We start from the raw sequence: 18,768 nt of genomic DNA on the forward strand, positions 1-18,768 counted from the left end.
CATGTCTTCATTGGCAAGATTGGTGAGCCGGGCCCTGAGCCGGGTCTCTGCGCCGATCTCGTCGAGACGGCTCAGCATGCACGACCCGCCCGGGCCGGGCCTGCCTTAAGGCATGCTTTTGTGGGGTGCATCCATGGAGGACTCTCTGATCGTTCTGGATCTGGTGATGAGACGGCCGTCGGCTCTGACGGCGAGTCGTCCACCGATGAGTCAAACTCGTTATATCAACTTCAAGATGGCTGGCTCATGGGTTGTTCCGATGGTGACAGTATTCCGGACCTATTTGAGCCGCCAAACCAGGTTGGAGTCTTTATGGCCGGTGCGCAGCCTGTTCAGAACCCCGCTGCTGGAGCGGGAAACCCGGTGCCTTCTCCGGCTCAGGTGCTAATGGATCTCACGGATAAGATGACGGCGCTGTTAACCGCTATGGTTGACCCGGCAGATCAAGCTCAGCATGATGCGGAGGTGGCGCAGTTAAAATTGGATTTAGTGAAAGCTAAGGAGGATCTGGCAGCGGAGGGGATCAAGATGGCTGCGGAACGGGCGGCTCTCGACGCCCGAACCCAGTTGATTCAAGCACAGTCCTTCCGGCTCACGATGGATCAAAACGCGTCCAATGAGGTCCTGAGAAGGAGGCATCAAAAGGCCCAATCTCGACTCCCTCCGGTTTACGATCCGCGAAACCTCTTCAACACGCCGGGTGCAGGGTCTAGTAACCCGCCAGGGGTCATAGTGCCCGGGTCTGGGACCCCTATTCAGCCGCAAGTGATGGGGCCTCCCCAGGTGCCCCCTGCCCCGCCTCAGTACGTGCCAATACCCCCGGGTCATTATAATAACCCACTGGAGAACATGGTCGCCGCGGCGGCACGGCTGGCAGCTCTCCCGGTTGACGGCGACTCTCCGACGGCTATTGAAACCCGCCGGGTCAGGGAACTCCTTCAGACAGCACTGGCGCAGCAAGAGGCGTACTCCTATAGCCGGGACAGGATCCACTCGACCCCTCGCCCAGGCCGGAGCCCGAGTTACAGCAGGCACATGGTCTCAGCGACCGGCTCAAGTAACGTCCGACGCCATGACCCGCCCCCTGGCCATGGCCCGGTTCATAACGGAGCCTTCCACGCAGCAGACCAGGACAGAGCGCGGCAAGAGGCGGAGCAGGTGCCTCAATTGACGGCTTACCAGACCCCCCCCCCCGGCTTATCCGACGACTTCCGTTGACGTGGGTATCCCTACCAGGACTGGGGGTGTCCCTTGTTTAGTGCCAGCTATCCGCAATGAGCGTCTACCCAAGGACTTCAAAGGCCCTAGGAAGGTGCCTAATTACACAGCAGACTTACAGCCTGCAGCCTGGATCGAGAGTTATGAGATGGCTATGGAGCTGCTGGAGGTCAGTGAGGCGGCCATGGCTAAGTATTTTACCATGATGTTAGATGGGACTGCCCGCACTTGGTTGAAAGGGCTACCACCGAATTCCATTGGGTCTTGGGCTGAGCTGAAAGCCCGGTTCATCCAAAACTTCAAGGATACCTGTAGGCAATCTATGTCAATTGTGGATTTGACCAACTGCAAGCAGCAAGAAGGGGAGTCTACAACACATTGGGTTCACCGGGTTAAGGAGATAATACACTCCTCGGATAAGATGGACGCCAGCTCTGCAGTCTTAATGTTGGAGCAGAATTGTCGTTTTGTGCCCCTAAAGATGAAACTCGGGCGGCTTAAGCGCGACTGCAATGATATGGGTACACTGATGGCGGCTCTTGTCAAGTACGCCGATTCTGATGGTACCAAGGACCCCGCTTCAGATGATGAAAGGACAGGGAAGGGAAAGAAGAACGGCAATGGCAAGGGTCCTCAGCATAACCCGGGGAACCAAGGAGGAGGCAAGCGCAAGGCCGAAGGCAGCCTAGAGTTTGTGGCCAACGCCAGCTCACAAGGGAATAACCAGCGACGTAAGGGGAGGCCCCCTCCCCGAGGCTGCGGGTCGGGCCCGACGCTGGAGCAGCTGTTGAATGAGCCTTGTCCAAGGCATGGCTCTAGAGAGAAGCCAGCGACTCATCTATGGAAGGACTATGCAATCATGAAGGCCTTTAAGAACTACAATGGCTCGGGCGGCGGCTCAGGCGCCGGCGGCTTTCATGGCCCGGGCGGCGGCTCAAATTCTAACCCTCAGAACGGTCAAGGGGGCTTTAATCAGCAGTCTGGCCAGGGTCATCAACAGCAGCAGGGAGGTTATCAGACCAATCCAAAGCAGCTTAGCGGTGGGCAGTATCATGTGTTTACCACCAGTCTGTGCAAGCGAGATCAGAAGCTTCATAAAAGGGCCGTGAACGCTGTTGAACCGGCGGTTCCACGCTACTTGCGGTGGTCAGAGCAACCCATAGTGTGGAGTAGGGAGGATCACCCTCCCCGGGTGGATAATCCGGGTCACTTGGCCCTGGTGGTGGCTCCTCAGGTGGGAGGATATAAGTTCACTAAGGTCCTCATGGACGGAGGCAGCAGCATCAACATCCTCTATTATGAGACGTTTCGTCGTATGGGATTGGTTGATAAGAACCTCAGCCAGTCAAACACTATCTTCCATGGTGTGGTACCTGGTAAGTCGGCTTATCCAGTCGGCAAGATCGAGTTGGAAGTGGCTTTCGGAGATGAAAACAACTACAGGGTGGAAAAATTGACCTTTGAGGTGGTCAAGATAAGAAGTCCGTACCATGCTATATTTGGGCGGCCGGCTTACGCCAAGTTCATGGCACGGCCGTGTTACGTATATTTACAGCTCAAGATGCCGGGTCATAATGGGATCATTACGGTTCACGGCAGCCAGAAGGTGGCCTTGGAATGTGAGGAAGGCGATGCAGCTTATGCAGAGTCTGTTTGCGCAACAGAGGAGTTGAAGTTTTACAAGGAAAATGTTGACCCAACAGATATGACCTCTCTGAAAAAGCCGACTACGGAGCATGAGCCGGCGATGAAATTTAAGTCGGTTGATGAGACTAAACTTGTTGATTTCGTTCCAGGAGATTCATCTCAGCAGTTCAGCATCAGTGCCAATCTGGACCCGAAATAGGAAGGCGCGCTCATCGAGTTCATCCGTGAGAATAGGGACATCTTTCCATGCAAACCTTCTGACATGCCAGGTGTACCTAGAGAACTTGCTGAGCACACTCTCAATGTTGATCTGAAATTTAAGCCGGTCAGGCAGTTCCTTCGGCGGTTCAATGAGGAGAGGCGGAAAGCTATTGGTGAAGAGGTGGCCCGGCTCTTGGCGGCCGGGTTTATTGTTGAAGTCTTTCACCCATAGTGGTTAGCTAACCCGGTGCTCGTGCTCAAGAAGAACGGCACTTGGCGGATGTGTGTGGATTATACAGACTTAAACAAGGCGTGTCCGGCTGATCCTTTTGCCCTCCCCCGTATTGATCAAATCATTGATGCTACGGCAGGTTGTGCACGCTTAAGTTTCTTGGATGCTTATTCCGGATATCATCAGATTAAGATGGCAGTTAAGGACCAGGAGAAGACGGCGTTCATCACTCCCTTTGGAGCCTTCTGCTATGTGTCTATGCCCTTTGGACTCAAGTGTGCACAGGCGACTTACCAGCGTTGTGTACAGAACTGTCTTCATAAACAGATTGGGCGCAATGTTCACGCTTATGTGGACGATATTGTGGTTAAGTCCATAAAAGAGGAAACCCTGATAGATGATTTAAGGGAAACCTTTAATAATCTCCGAGTCTACAAGATGATGCTTAACCCGGCCAAGTGCGTTTTTGGTGTTCCTGTAGGCAAGCTCTTGGGTTTTTTGGTTTCTGACAGAGGCATTGAGGCTAACCCGGAGAAGATCAAGGCCATCACCTCCCTGGCTAAGCCGGCGTGTATAAATGACGTTCAGCGTTTGGCGGGTCGCATCGCTGCTTTAAGCCGGTTTATAAGCCGTTTGGGTGAGAAGGCCATGCCATTATACCAGTTGATGAAGAAAACTGATAACTTTGTCTGGAATGATGCAGCTAATACCGCTTTTGAGGATTTGAAGAAGCAGCTGGCAGAGCCCCCAGTCCTTGCAGCTCCGGTTGATAAAGAGCCCTTATTACTGTACGTGGCGGCAAACACACGAGCCGTCAGTGTGGCTGTGGTGGTGGAACGCAAGGAAGAGGGTAAGGAGCATCCGGTTCAGCGGCCGGTTTATTATGTCAGCGAAGTGCTTATCGAGTCCAAACAGCGGTATCCACATTGGCAGAAACTGGTTTATGGTGTGTTTATGGCAAGCCGGAAGCTTAAGCATTATTTCCAGGGTCATCCCATAACCGTGGTCAGTTCTGCTCCTCTCGGTGATATCATTCAAAACAGAGAGGCCATAGGGAGAGTGGCTAAGTGGGCTATCGAGCTCGGGCCTCATGGTCTCAAATATGTGCCACGCACTGTTGTTAAATCTCAGGCCCTGGTGGATTTCATCAATGATTGGACAGAGTCACAAGTGCCCGAGCAAAAGCCGGATAACACATATTGGACTATTCACTTCGATGGGTCCAGGCAGTTGGAGGGCTCGGGGGCTAGAGTTGTATTGGCTTCCCCTAAGGGTGACAAGTTCCATTATGTGCTACAATTGATGTTTCCTTGCACTAACAATGCGGCTGAGTACGAGGCCTTGCTCCACGGCCTTCGGATGGCTAAGGAGATGAGCTTGAGCCGGGTAAGGTGTTTTGGTGATTCAGACTTGGTGGCTCAACAAGTATCAGGCAAGTGGGACTCTAAGGACCCTCTCATGGCGGCTTATCGCCGCGAAGTTGATGCCATCGCAGGGAACTTTCAGGGCTACCAGGTAGAGCACATTGATCGCAGGAAGAACGAGGCGGCTGATGCTTTAAGCCGGCTAGGCTCTCAGCGAAAGCCGGTGCCGCCTAATACTTTCCTGGATGTCCTGTATAATCCTTCTGTTAAGTTGCCTACCGAGGAAAACTTGGCCGTCCCCGACCCGGAGGCACGGCTGGTGGCAGCTCTCCATATCATACCAGACTGGACAATGCCCTATCTGGCTTACATGACCCGGGGCGAGTTGCCTGAGGATGAAACTTTGGCCAAGCAAATAACCCGGCGGGCTAAGTCAATGATTGTTATCAACGGTGAGTTGCACCACCGCAGTGTTACGGGAGCGTTTCAGCGTTGTGTCTCCCCTGAGGAAGGGCAAGAGATCTTGCGTGAGATTCATGAAGGGGATTGTGGCCATCACGCCGGCTCAAAGTCCCTTGTGGCCAAGGCTTTTCGTCATGGTTTTTATTGGTTGACGGCTCATGCTGATGCAGAGGACTTGGTCAGTAAGTGTGATGGTTGCCAAAGGTTCTCGCGACGGGCTCATGTACCGGCTCAAGAGCTGAGGATGATCCCAATTACTTGGCCTTTTGCGGTCTGGGGGCTGGATATGGTTGGGCCTTTCAAAAGATCCAAGGATAAGAAGACCCACCTTTTGGTGGCAGTTGACAAGTTTACCAAGTGGGTTGAAGCGGAGCCTGTTAGCAAGTGTGATGCAGCCACGGCGGTTCAGTTTATGAAAAAGGTGATCTTTCGCTTTGGTTTTCCACACAGCATTATAACTGACAATGGCACCAATCTCTCCAAAGGCGCCATGGAGGAGTTTTGTCAACGAGAGCATATCCGACTTGATGTTTCCTCAGTGGCTCATCCTCAATCCAATGGTCAAGCTGAGAGAGCTAATCAGGAGATTCTGAAGGGCATCAAGCCCCGGCTTTTGGTACCTTTGCAACGGACGCCGGGTTGTTGGGTGGAGGAGTTGCCCTCCGTGTTATGGAGTATCAACACTACTCCTAACAGGTCTACAGGTTTTACGCCTTTCTTTCTGGTTTATGGGGCAGAAGCAGTCCTCCCCAGTGACATCCGTCATGACTCACCTCGAGTGGCGGCTTACGTTGAGACGGATAATGAACAGGCGCGCCAAGATGCTCTTGACTTGTTGGATGAACAACGTGATGTGGCAGCAGCCCGTTCAGCAATTTACCAACAAGACCTGCGCCGTTATCATAGCCGCCGGGTCAAATCCCGGGTCTTCCAGGAAGGTGATCTCGTGCTCCGGCTCATCCAGGATCAAACAGATGCGCACAAGTTATCCCCGCCTTGGGAAGGGCCCTTTGTGGTCAGCAAGAATCTGCACAACGGGTCATATTACCTCATTGACATTCGGGAGCATAAAGATTCACGTAAGTCGGAGGAAGAGACCCGACGGCCGTGGAACATAGCTCAGCTTCGGCCTTACTACACTTGAGCCACCGGCTCTCCTGATGTACATACTTCTCTAAGCCATGTATATATTATGATAAGCAATAAAGCAGGACCTCTGTCCTTTTTTCTCCTCCAAATGTGCACATGTTGTTTTCATTGCCAGGTTACATGATAATTTGAAGGAGGATCCGGCTTATGATCATACTCGGATCTAGCCGTAGATGATAAGGTCACTTGGGGGCTTCCTGTTCAAACATAGGTCGTATTCGAACCAAAGAGAACATAGCTGTCGATACCCATTTGATTGGCAAAGTGCCGAGCTCATTGAGGAGTTTTCTTTGATCATATTTGAATCTTAGTTTAACCCCTTTGAGAACCGACGTGGATCGTATCCGAATCAGCGTCGTTAAACAATTCTTAAAGTCATTAGGGGGCTTCCTGTTCAAACATGGGTCGTATGCGAACCAAAGAGAACATAGCTATCGATACCCTCTTGATTGGCATCGCCACACCCACTGGGGGCTATATGATCGCATTCGAATCCTAGCATAACCCCTTTGGGCCGGGTCTCTGGTCGTATCCGAACCGGAAGCCCCAAAGTTCCTCTGCTTTATAGCAAGTTTCTTCTGATTATTTCAAAGTGTGTACGGCCGGGTCTCACTTTGCCGGTTTAACTTTGGTTTACAGTGTTAGTTGCACACAATGGGTGTCATTAAGACAAGTAAATCGGAATTAAGGTACCAACCTTATTACCCGGGTTATCTAAACCGGACGTATGCTTGCAGGCCGCTAAGTGTGTTATTACGGCTGTATTAAGGATATAATTGAGGACCAGTCTTTTTTTATTCATATTCCGGGTTATGTATCTAAAACATATGATTCTCAGGGCGGTAAGCCGCCTGGAGACTTGTGATTCGTCTTTCTATGCAGGATAGTTAAAGACAATTATTTGAGACTACGGAGAATGAATAACCCGGAGAAATATAAAGGAGACAACTTCAATAAAACTTCAAGCATTCAAGGCGTGCACGATGGCACGGCAAAGATAAAGTGTTGGTCCTACTCTATTACAAGACTCTTTGAGTCCAAAAGGGTGAGGCATTGTTTGGTAAACCGCCAGCAGAATTACGACGCTTGATGGGTTGATGTCTCCGGCTCGTCTCTTTCTTCTCCTCCGGCTGTTCCCAGGATCTGGAAAGTCGAAGACTTCCAGTCGATGCCGCTCAGAGCTTCGAACTGGGCTTCCTCGTCAATTAACCCGGCCGGGTCAATTTCCGGAGCGAAGGTGTGCTGACGAGCCGGCGGGATTAAACTCAGAGCTTCATAGCGAGGGGTCGGGATCCTCTGATTCTCCGCATTGTAACCCGGCTGATACTTGGTCAGATCTGTGTCGTTGCCGATAAGAGTGGCCACCGGGCGTACAGTCTTCACGCAAGCTGCGAAGTCCTTCTGATCAAAGGCGGTGCCGTCTTCCTTCAGGCTTGGGTAGCCGAGGGCGATGTCCGCCGGGTCTAGCTCTGGCAAGAACGCCTTGGCCCGGCTCAACGCAGCGATTGCTCCGGCTCTCGCAGAGGCCCGTCGCAGCTCTTGGATACGCTGAGGCAGAACGGCGAGCCGGCGCAGGACTTCTGCCAGGTGAGTCGGCACCTCGTTGGATAGGGCCACCACAGCTAAGGCACGCTGTGACCCGGTGTAGAGCTGCTCCACCAGGGTATACACGGCCTTCAGCTTGGTTACCACGCTCTGGTTGAGGTTGGCACTTCTGGGACCTGTTTACAGAATCAGATAAGCAGCCGACAAGTATGAATTATGAGATATAAACATTCTAAACTTGATCAAAGCCGGTGAGGTGACTTACCGAAGATGGCGGCCACCATTTGGGACACCTGGCGCTTTAGGCCGGAGAGCTCGGCGGTCTTCTCGGAGAGAGTCTTCTCCGTCTGTTCCGCTCGGTTCACCAATGCGGCCTTCTCTTCGGCCCACGCCTTCCGCTCAGCGTCAAACTCTGTCTTCAGCTTCTCTTGAGCGGCAATGCTAGACACAAATTTGGCATTTGCCTTCCGGGTCTCCATCTCTTGCATCTGCAGCCGGCTCTTGAGATCAGCCATGTCAGCCTCTAGCTTCTTGCCAGCAGCCTGCATACATTTTCGGGTTATGACATGAACAGTTACTATATAAATTTTAAGTCCCAAGCGTTTTCCAAGCAAAGACACTTGGCACTTGGGGGCTAATGCATATTGAACGTATTGCCGGTTCAACTGAGTAAGCCGGAACCTAAGTCTACAACATACTTAATCATAAGTCGTCGACTTGGGGGCTAGCATGATAAAGGTAACTATGCAGTAAGTAAGAGGATAGCAGAAGGATACCTCAGATTTTTGCTGGATCTGGTTCACCATGGCAACCTCTGCGTCCCGGCTCTTGTGCACTTGGCTGATGTAGCCAGAGACGAGCTCTCCAATGCTCAGGTTGGTGTGGTCGGAGAGGTCCAGGTTCACCCGATGGGGCTGCAGCAACTCCCCCTTAGCGGAGCACTTAGCCAGTGCGGTAGGTCTCCCCGGCTCAACAAAAGCCGTCCGGGTGATTACCACGTCCGGTTCATTTGTTGGTTGAGCCGCGCCGGAGGCCTCCGGGTCAGCAGAAGCTTCTACAGGTGCCGTGTCCGTTGGAGTGGTGGCTTCGGGGCGGAAGCAGCTGGAGCTTCTTGGACCGTCACCTCCGGCTCAGGCAAATCCGGCACTCCGGCCGACTTGGTTTTCTTCGCCCTCTTGGTGAGCTTTGCCTGGGCACTGAAAGAACAACAAAGGTTAGTATAAAAAGTATGAGCAAGGACCAGAACAAATATAAGAGGGTTATCATTACCTGGGCACGGTCTTGAAAGCCGGAAGACTCGACTGCATAGAGTTGCCCGAAGAGGGGGAGGTCTCCTAATAATTGGAGTCAGAAGAATTGAGTGGCTGATGGATAACACCCGCCAACGGATGAAAAGGGTACAAGTGGGAAATAACCTCAGTTTGGCGTTTCCTTGATGCGTCAGGTAACCCGGAGGAGAGGTCGGTGTCCTTGTTGGTCCGGGTGTGACGCCGGCTTTCATGAACCTGTCGCTTCAAAATAAATTGAGGGTCTTGGTAAGCTAAAGGATGTGAAAAGCTTACTTTCCGGGTTACCCTTCGGACTTTCAGCTTTGGCAAGGGCTCCGGGTCGGAGGAAAGTGACATTACCTCTTCAACCACCGGGTTACTTGCGCCGGTGTCATCCTGTCAATGAGCAAGTATTGATAAGGCGGACAGCAACAAATAACAAATACAGCAAGGATTTAAAGGCTCAGGGGTTACCTCTGACTCAGAGTTGTCGCTTAATTGCATCAGCTCTGAAGCAGTAGGCCTGCTTCCTTTCTTGCGAGGGGCGGCTTTCTTGGCGGCTTTCTTCGCCTTCCTGGCCTTCTTGGCCGCTTCATGGTCGTATTTGACCCGCCAGAACTTATCATCAGCTTGAAAAATGCAATGAGGTTTTCTTAAAACAATTCAGATGAAAGTCATGTGCAGAAGAAGATAGGATGTTCAGATTGGCGGCTTACCGCTGGGGCTGGGTTGGTCTTGCAGAAGGGGGCTAACCCGGTCCTTCCGCAGTCTGCCAGGCTCTCGTTCAAAAGAGCCTTGGTCATCTCTTCTGCAACGTCTTCAGGAAGATCGTTGCGGCTGTGTCTCTGAGGGTCATCTTTTCGGCCCGTGTACTCACACATTAAGCCGGGGCGGCGGCTCAATGGGATCACACGCCATGAGGTCCAGACCCGGACCAGGTCGATTCCATTCAGACCATTGCCCAGGAGAGACTTGATCTTGTTGATAGTGGGGAGCAGAGGTTGGCGCTCTGCTTGAGTCAGCTTGTCTGACAGTGGGTGAGTCGGCTCCAGACGCGAGGGGCGAAAGCCGGGCAACGGACTCTCGTCAGCCGGCGACGTGTCTTGGCAGTAAAACCACGTCAGATTCCAGTCCTTGGGGTGGCTGGGCGGCTCTGCGTAAGGGAAAAGGCAGTCCCTACGCCGCTGGATGGAGATGCCACCTAACTCCAGACTTGGCCCATTGGCGCACTCATTCTGACGGTTCAAGTAAAAAAGCTCTCTGAAGAGCAGCAGACTAGGTTCTTCTCCAAGGTAAACCTCGCAGAATACTTGGAAGTTGCAGATGTTGGACACTGAGTTGGGTCCTATGTCTTGAGGCCGCAAATCGAAGAAGTTTAGAACGTCTCTAAAAAACTTTGAGCCGGGCGGTGCGAAGCCCCGGCTCATGTGATCCGCCAAAATCACTACCTCCCCATCCTTTGGCTGTGGTCTCTCTTCTGACAGGTCAGGGGCACGGTAGGACATGATGTCTTTCTTGGGCAGATATCCAGACTTAACAAAATCCGCTAGGGTCTCATTGGTGACATTGGATCTCATCCAGTTGCAAGTGATGGAGGCCTTGGGAGCTTTGGGAGGCTTGGTGAAAGTCGGCAGTCTATGATAAAAGGAAAAATGTCTGGGTTAACTATGAGCCAGAAGAAATCTACAGTTCAATGTCAATGTGGCGGCTTATGAAGGGGACTAATGGTATACACTTAAGTGCATCGGGCTATTTAAGCCGCCGAGGGATTGAGAGTAATTTGATTGTCTACAGGCCTTATCACAGCTAAGCCGGAAATTTTATGGCGCATGATTTTCTTTAAGCCGGAAGGTTCTACGGCGCGTGGTTTCTTTAAACCGGAACTGTAAACCGCCGGGATTCAATGTTTGCAATTTTTACTAAGTGTGGTAAAACAGGTTTCACACATCGCAGTAAAAAAATTTGGATCAAAACAGTCGGGCAAAAGAAAAGTTTCTAGACCTAGAAACAGACGCTGGAGAAGTTCTTGAGCTCGAATGAGGCTTTTATGCAGTGAAAAGAGACCTACTGGCATTTGAAATGAGTACTAAACAACCGCCGCACTAGTTCTATACAAGGCTAAGATTAAACAGGGGCAGTAACTATAAGAACTATCGGAGCTTGTGGGCGACGGCGACGAACGCGGATGAACACAGATGAACCCTACTGCAGATCTGTTCTACGGGGTAGTGAGGACTTACCGGTGCTGAAGATGTGCGGGGGTCGCCGCCGTTTGTCTGGACCGAGTCAGGGTGATGCAACGGCCAAGATTGACGAAGACCGGGGGCGACGGCGGCGGCGGTGGAGTTCGAGCTCGGGTAGAGGAGCAGTGGCGCGAGGAGAAAGAAGGGTGGCAGAGAAGCCCGTCGGGCCGGCCTATTTATAAGGGCGAGTTCATGAGTGGGCGCGAGGATCAAGGAGTCCACGGCGTGGTTATCTCCTCACGAAACGCCTCGATTTTCGGGATGACAGTAAATGAAAAGATCCGTTGCGGATCTGGCGGAGTAAAAAACAGGTTTAATGGAAGATGACGTCACGACGGATTATCCGAAGTCCAGAGGATGACGTCACGCCGGGTTATGGCCTTCACACAATTGTAAGCCGGAGGTTTACTGTCGAAGGAATGGAAGATTGACATGAGCCGGCTCAAATCAATCTGGGGCCTAATGTTGAGGATATAGACCTTAGAGTCACCCGCCAGGAGGGGCCGGGTTACTCATATGGTCATTGCCAGAAGCCCGGCGCCAAGCTTGAAGACGGTGGGCCAAAGATGGGCTTAAGACCCGGATATGGCTTAAGGCCCGTAGTTGCAATCATTGTTTGGTAGAACTTGTAGTGTAAGGCAAGAATAGTTGAGAGTCCGAGCCGGACACTCTTATGAGCCGGCCGGGACTCTGAGAGCTGCTGGGCGTCAGCCTCCCTATATAAAAGGAGGACCCGGCAGCGGTTTAGGGACAAGAACAATCTCATCGAGAGCCGGGCATAGCAGTTTAGCTCCTGGTGATCGTAACCCTAATCAATACCACCTCAACTGGACGTAGGCTTTTACCTTCACCGTAAGGGGCCGAACCAGTATAAACCCTCGTGTTCCTTGTCCCGCATTAACCCCTTCAAGCTTCCTAGTTGCGATGGCTCCACGACTAAGTCCTTGCACGAGGACATCTACCGTGACAATTCCACGACACTTTTGATGTTCTCAAACTTTTTCAATCTTCACGCAATACATGAGCGTGAGCCATGGACATAGCACTGTAGGTGGAATAGAACGGTGGTTGTGGAGAAGACAAAAAGCAGGAAGATAGTCTCACATCAACTAGGCGTATCAACGGGCTATGGAGATGCCCATCAATAGATATCAATGTGAGTGAGTAGGGATTGCCATGCAACGGATGCACTAGAGCTATAAGTTTATGAAAGCTCAACAAGAAACTAAGTTGGTGTGCATCCAACTCGCTAGCTCACGAAGACCTAGGGCAATTTGAGGAAGCCCATCATTGGAATATACAAGCCAAGTTCTACAATGAAAAATTCCCACTAGTATATGGAAGTGACAACATAGGAGACTCTCTATCATGAAGATCATGGTGCTACTTTGAAGCACAAGTGTGGTAAAAGGATAGTAGCATTTCCCCTTCTCTCTTTTTCTCTCATTTTTTATTTGGGCCTTTTCTCTTTTTTTATGGCATCGTTTTTTTATTGATTGTCCGGAGTCTCAACCCTACCTGTGGGTGAATCATTGTCTCCATCATCCTTTCCTCACTGGGACAATGCTCTAATAATGATGATGATCACACTTTTATTTACTTACAACTCAAGAATTACAACTTGATACTTAGAACAAAATATGACTCTATGAGAATGCCTCCGGCGGTGTACCGGGATGTGCAATGAATCAAGAGTGACATGTATGAAAGAATATGAAGGTGGCTATGCCACAAATACGATGTCAACTACATGATCATGCAAGGCAATATGACAATGATGGAGCGTGTCATAATAAACGGAATGGTGGAAAGTTGCATGGCAATATATCTCGGAATGGCTATGGAAATGCCATAATAGGTAGGTATGGTGGCTGTTTTGAGGAAGGTAAATGGTGGGTTTATGGTACCGACGAAAGTTGCGTGGTACTAGAGAGGCTAGGAATGGTGGAAGGGTGAGAGTACGTATAATCCATGGACTCAACATTAGTCATAAAGAACTCACATACTTATTGCAAAAATCTATTAGTTATTGAAACAATATACTACGCGCATGCTCCTAGGGGGATAGATTGGTAGGAAAAGACCATCGCTCGTCCCCGACCGCCACTCATAAGGAAGACAATCAAAAAATAAATCATGCTCCGACTTCATCACATAACGGTTCACCATACGTGTATGCTACGGGAATCACAAACTTTAACACAAATACCTCTCAAATCCACAACTACTCAACTAGCATGACTCTAATATCACCATCTTCATATCTCAAAACAATCATAAAGAATCAAACTTCTCATAGTATTCAATGCACTTTATATGAAAGTTTTTATTTTACCCATCTTGGATGCCCATCATATTAGGACTAATTTTATAGCCAAAGCAAATTACCATGCTGTTCTAAAAGACTCTCAAAATAATATAAGTGAAGCATGAGAGATCAATAATTTCTATAAAATAAAGCCACTACCGTGCTCTAAAAAGATATAAGTGAAGCACTAGAGCAAAATTATCTAGCTCAAAAGATATAAGTGAAGCACATAGAGTATTCTAATAAATTCCGATTCATGCGTGTCTCTCCCAAAAGGTGTGTACAGCAAGATGATTGTGGTAAACTAAAAAGCAAAGACTCAAATCATATAAGACGCTCCAAGCGAAACACATATCATGTGGTGAATAAAAATATAGCCTCAAGTAAAGTTACCAATAGACGAAGACGAAAGAGGGGATTCCTTCCGGGGCATCCCCAAGCTTAGGCTTTTGGTTGTCCTTGAATTTTACCTTGGGGTGCCTTGGGCATCCCCAAGCTTAGTCTCTTGCGACTCCTTATTCCAAAATCCATCAAATCTTTACCCAAAAACTTGAAAACTTCACAACACAAAACTCAACAGAAAATCTCATGAGCTCCGTTAGTATAAGAAAATAAACCACCTCCTTAAGGTACTGTAATGAACTCATTCTTTATTTATATTGGTGTCAAACCTACTAGATTCCAACTTCTCTATGGTTCATACCCCCCGATACTACTCATAGATTCATCAAAATAAGCAAACAACACACGAAAAACAGAATCTGTCAAAAACAGAACAGTCTGTAGCAATTTGTAATGCTTGAATACTTCTGGAACTCTAAAAATTCTACAAAATTAGGAAGACCAGGGTAATTTGTATATTAATCTACTGCAAATAATCAGGGCAAAAGCTCTTTTCTGTGATTTATGAAAATTATTTTTGTGACCACAAAGTTTCTGTTTTTTACAGCAAGATCAAACAACTATCATCCAAGAAGATCCTAAAGGCTTTACTTGGCACAAACACTAATTAAAACATAAAAAACACAATCATAACAGTAGCATGATGAATAATTTATTACTAAACAGTGGAAAAAAGCAAAGAACAAAAATAAAATTGGTTGCCTCCCAACAAGCGCTATCGTTTAACGCCCCTAGCTAGGCATAAAAGCAAGTATAGATCTAGGTATTCCCATCTTCTCCCTTTTGGTGATAAAGAGAGAACTTCTTATCTAAAGAACTTATCTTTCTATTTTGTGAGAGTACGTGACCAGCAATGGTAGAAGAAATATTAAGCACACTACGAAAATTTGCATCTAAGCTAGCCTTCATCTCCTTGATAATTTCATTCTGATAAAAACACAAAAGAGAGGTGGATTCAACATTTTCACTCATGGGGTGCCCAAATATAGCTTTCATCTTTTCATAGGTATCGATGGCACCCCCTTCAAGAAAAACTTTTTCAAAAATAGAATCTAAAACTTGCTTGAAAGAAGAAGGTAAGCCAACATAAAAACTTCTTAAGTAAATCTCAATTTGATATTCGGGCACATAGCTGGCTCGGATCCTTAATAGCCTATCCCAAGCATCTTTCAAAGATTCATCAAGCAAATAACGAAAAATTCCGGGATCATCTTCATCAAAATTATTCAAATTCTCATCGATAATCCCAGTAGGTCTTTCCATAGCATCATTATTTATGAGCTTAGAGAGGACAGAGGGACTAATCAAAGTATTAAAACCCGGGAGAAAGCCCTTAGCCCCTTTTGGTTCGGCCATGGCGATAGAAAGGCAAAGGTTTTCGAAAATCGTTTTAGAAGTGGGGGAGAGGAAAATGAGAGGCGAATGGCAAATAATGTAATGCGAGGGAGAAGAGTTTATGATGGGTACTTGCTATGTCTTGACATGGCGTAGATCTCCCTGGCAACGGTGCTAGATATCCTTCTTGCTACCTCTAGAGCACGCGTTGGTTTTCCCTTGAAGAGGAAAGGGTGATGTAGCAAAGTAGCGTAAGTATTTCCCTCAGTTTTTGAGAACCAAGGTATTAATCCAGTAGGAGACAACGCACAAGTCACCTAGTACCTGCACAAACAATCAAGAACCTTGCAACCAACGCGATAAAGGGGTTGTCAATCCCTTCACGGTCACTCGCAAAAGTGAGATCTAATAAAGATAGTAAAGTAAATATTTTTGGTATTTTTGTTGTATAGATTGGAAAGTAAAGATTGCAAAATAGTAAATGAGATGCGATGTAAATAAAAGAGATGCAATATAATATGAAAGAGACCCGGGGGCCATAGGTTTCACTAGTGGCTTCTCTCAAGATAGCATGTATTACGTTGGGTGAATAAATTACTGCCGAGCAATTGATAGAAAAGCGCATAGTTATGAATATATCTAAGGCAATGATCATGAATATAGGCATCACGTCCGTGTCAAGTAGATCAAAACGATTCTGCATCTACTACTATTACTCCACACATCGACCGCTATCCAGCATGCATCTAGAGTATTAAGTTCATAAGAACAGAGTAACGCTTTAAGCAAGATGACATGATGTAGATGGATAAACTCAAGCAATATAATATAAACCCCATCTTTTTATCCTCGATGGCAACAATACAATACGTGCCTTGCTGCCCCTACTGTCACTGGGAAAGGACACCGCAATATTGAACCCAAAGCTAAGCACTTCTCCCATTGCAAGAAAGATCAATCTAGTAGGCCAAACTAAACCAATAATTCGAAGAGACATGCAAAGATACCAAATCATGCATATAAGAATTCAGAGAAGAACCAAATAATATTCATAGATAATCAAGTTCATAAATCCACAATTCATCGGATCTCGGCAAACACACCGCAAAAGAGTATTACATCGAATAGATCTCCAAGAACATCGAGGAGAACTTTGTATTGAAGATCAAAGAGAGAGAAGAAGCCATCTAGCCAATAACTATGGACCCGAAGGTTTGCGGTAAACTACTCACGCTTCATCGGAGAGGCTATGGTGTTGATGTAGAAGCCCTTCGTGATTGATTCCCCCTCCGGCAGATCGCCGGAAAAGGCCCCAAGATGGGATCTCATGGGTACAGAAGGTTGCAGCGATGGAGAAGTGGTTTCATGGCTCCCCCTAATGTTTTTAGGGTATAAGAGTATATATAGGCGAAAGAAGTACGCCGGTGGAGCTACGAGGGGCCCACGAGGGTGGGGGCGCGCCTACCCCCCGGCGCGCCCTTGTGCCTTGTGGCCGCCTCGTTGCGTCTCTGACTTCATCTCCAAGTCTTCTGGTTTGCTTTCGGTCCAAGAAAGATCATCGCGAAGGTTTCATTCCGTTTGGACTCCGTTTGGTATTCCTTTTCTGCAAAACTCTAAAATAGGCAAAAAAAACAGAAACTGGCACTGGGGCTCCGGTTAATAGGTTAGTCCCAAAAATAATATAAAAGAGCATATTAAAGCCCATTAAACATCCAAAACAGATAATATAATAGCATGGAACAATCAAAAATTGTAGATACGTTGGAGACGTATCAGCTTCTGATCTCTACTCGCCCCCAGCCGTCTGCCTCGCCGGCGACATGCCGTCCCCGAACGGCATGACTCTAGTAGGAGACGCCGGACTAACAGGAGGTCAGGAGCCGCTCGCCCAACAGCGTCACCGCTGCCCGGGTGCGCCGCCGTGCCTACCTTCCCAGTCCGTTCAGGGCTCAGGCGTGCAGAACCCACTAAGCCAACCCGATTTATCCTGAGATACATCCTCAACACTCAACAGCCACTCCTCATCACCCATTTTCTAATTGATTCATTACTCATTAGGAAGGACTGTCATTAGGGTTTGTTGTGTGCTGAGTGCTACCTACACTTAATGGTTCAGATGTATTTCAGTAATCTTTAGTACCTGTAAAGTTCACAAGGTTTCAAAATTCCGGCCCTAGGAACAGACAATAGTAATTTTGGATGGTTGGTCGTAGTGATATTGACCCAGATTACTATTGCAGGCCAGGTTTGTTGACAATTTCACTTGTCTTTCTTACTCATTCGATATGATATCCAATTATTCACGTCGATTAGTTGCAACCAATAAGTGCTAGACAAACTTCTTGATTCAGATTTTGGACGGTCTCTTACTGCAGTTACAATTCTGCATACGTGTCCTAGTAAGCTCACAAGTAAATGATTGATTCACTACATCTATGCTTGCCTTGTCATATTTGTATTTGTTGTCAATATTCTTTTAGGGTGGACCACCCTGTTTCAAAATACTGGAACCGTAGACATGAGTGAATAGTATTTCTCTGTGTGATCTCTTCCATCATGTGTGGGCAACGAAAACTGCATTGTATAGAAAGAAAGTGTCATTTCCTGGTTTTACATAGACTACGATCGTTTACATGGAATACAATCTGCCTACTTGCTTTGTGTCGCACTACCAGCACTCCACCCTTGAAGCTAAACATTATGCCACTAATAATTCCTTAGTTTATTTGTTCAATACAATTTTGATATGATTCTAATGTTCCTACTTCACTCTTTAAATGTGTGTCTGCCTGTTATAGAGACATAAGAGGTTTGTATTTCTGTGTGTGGTCTGGTCAGCACGGTTGGGGGTGACCTTTGCATATGTAGGGGTTTATAGGGAGACACTCTTCGAGTTGAATCCGCAATGCATTCCATAGATAATCTGACTACTTCTTATGTTTTCATGAATCTCATATTTTGAACAACACCATAATGATTATGAGCTTGCGCGCATGAAAAGAATAAAGCAGAACACTGCCATGACTGTCAAACTTGGCATTAAGGGACTGAAATCAAGTCTGGATGCAATGCAATGCGAATGCTCTCCACCTACAGATTCATGCTCAGAATATGATCCTAAAAGTAATTCTGAGCTAGAGGGAGACCTACGTCAATGTAGCTCCCTAGTGGAGGAGTCAGAGGCAGATGCCCTATCTTATTCACCCATCAAGGTGCTTGCTCTAACTTTCCAAGGTTATATTGGTCGCACATATCTCGCAATTGATGCTTTGCATTGCTTCTATTTTGTTGCACTGTCGTTAGCTTAGTTTACACATCGTGTATGTGAATACGCCCTGCCTATCCATTTTCAGTACATATTCCATCTGTCATCATACCATATTTATCCATTCAA

This window comes from Triticum aestivum, chromosome 5D, assembly GCF_018294505.1.
Source record: "Triticum aestivum cultivar Chinese Spring chromosome 5D, IWGSC CS RefSeq v2.1, whole genome shotgun sequence".
Lineage (NCBI taxonomy): Eukaryota > Viridiplantae > Streptophyta > Magnoliopsida > Poales > Poaceae > Triticum > Triticum aestivum.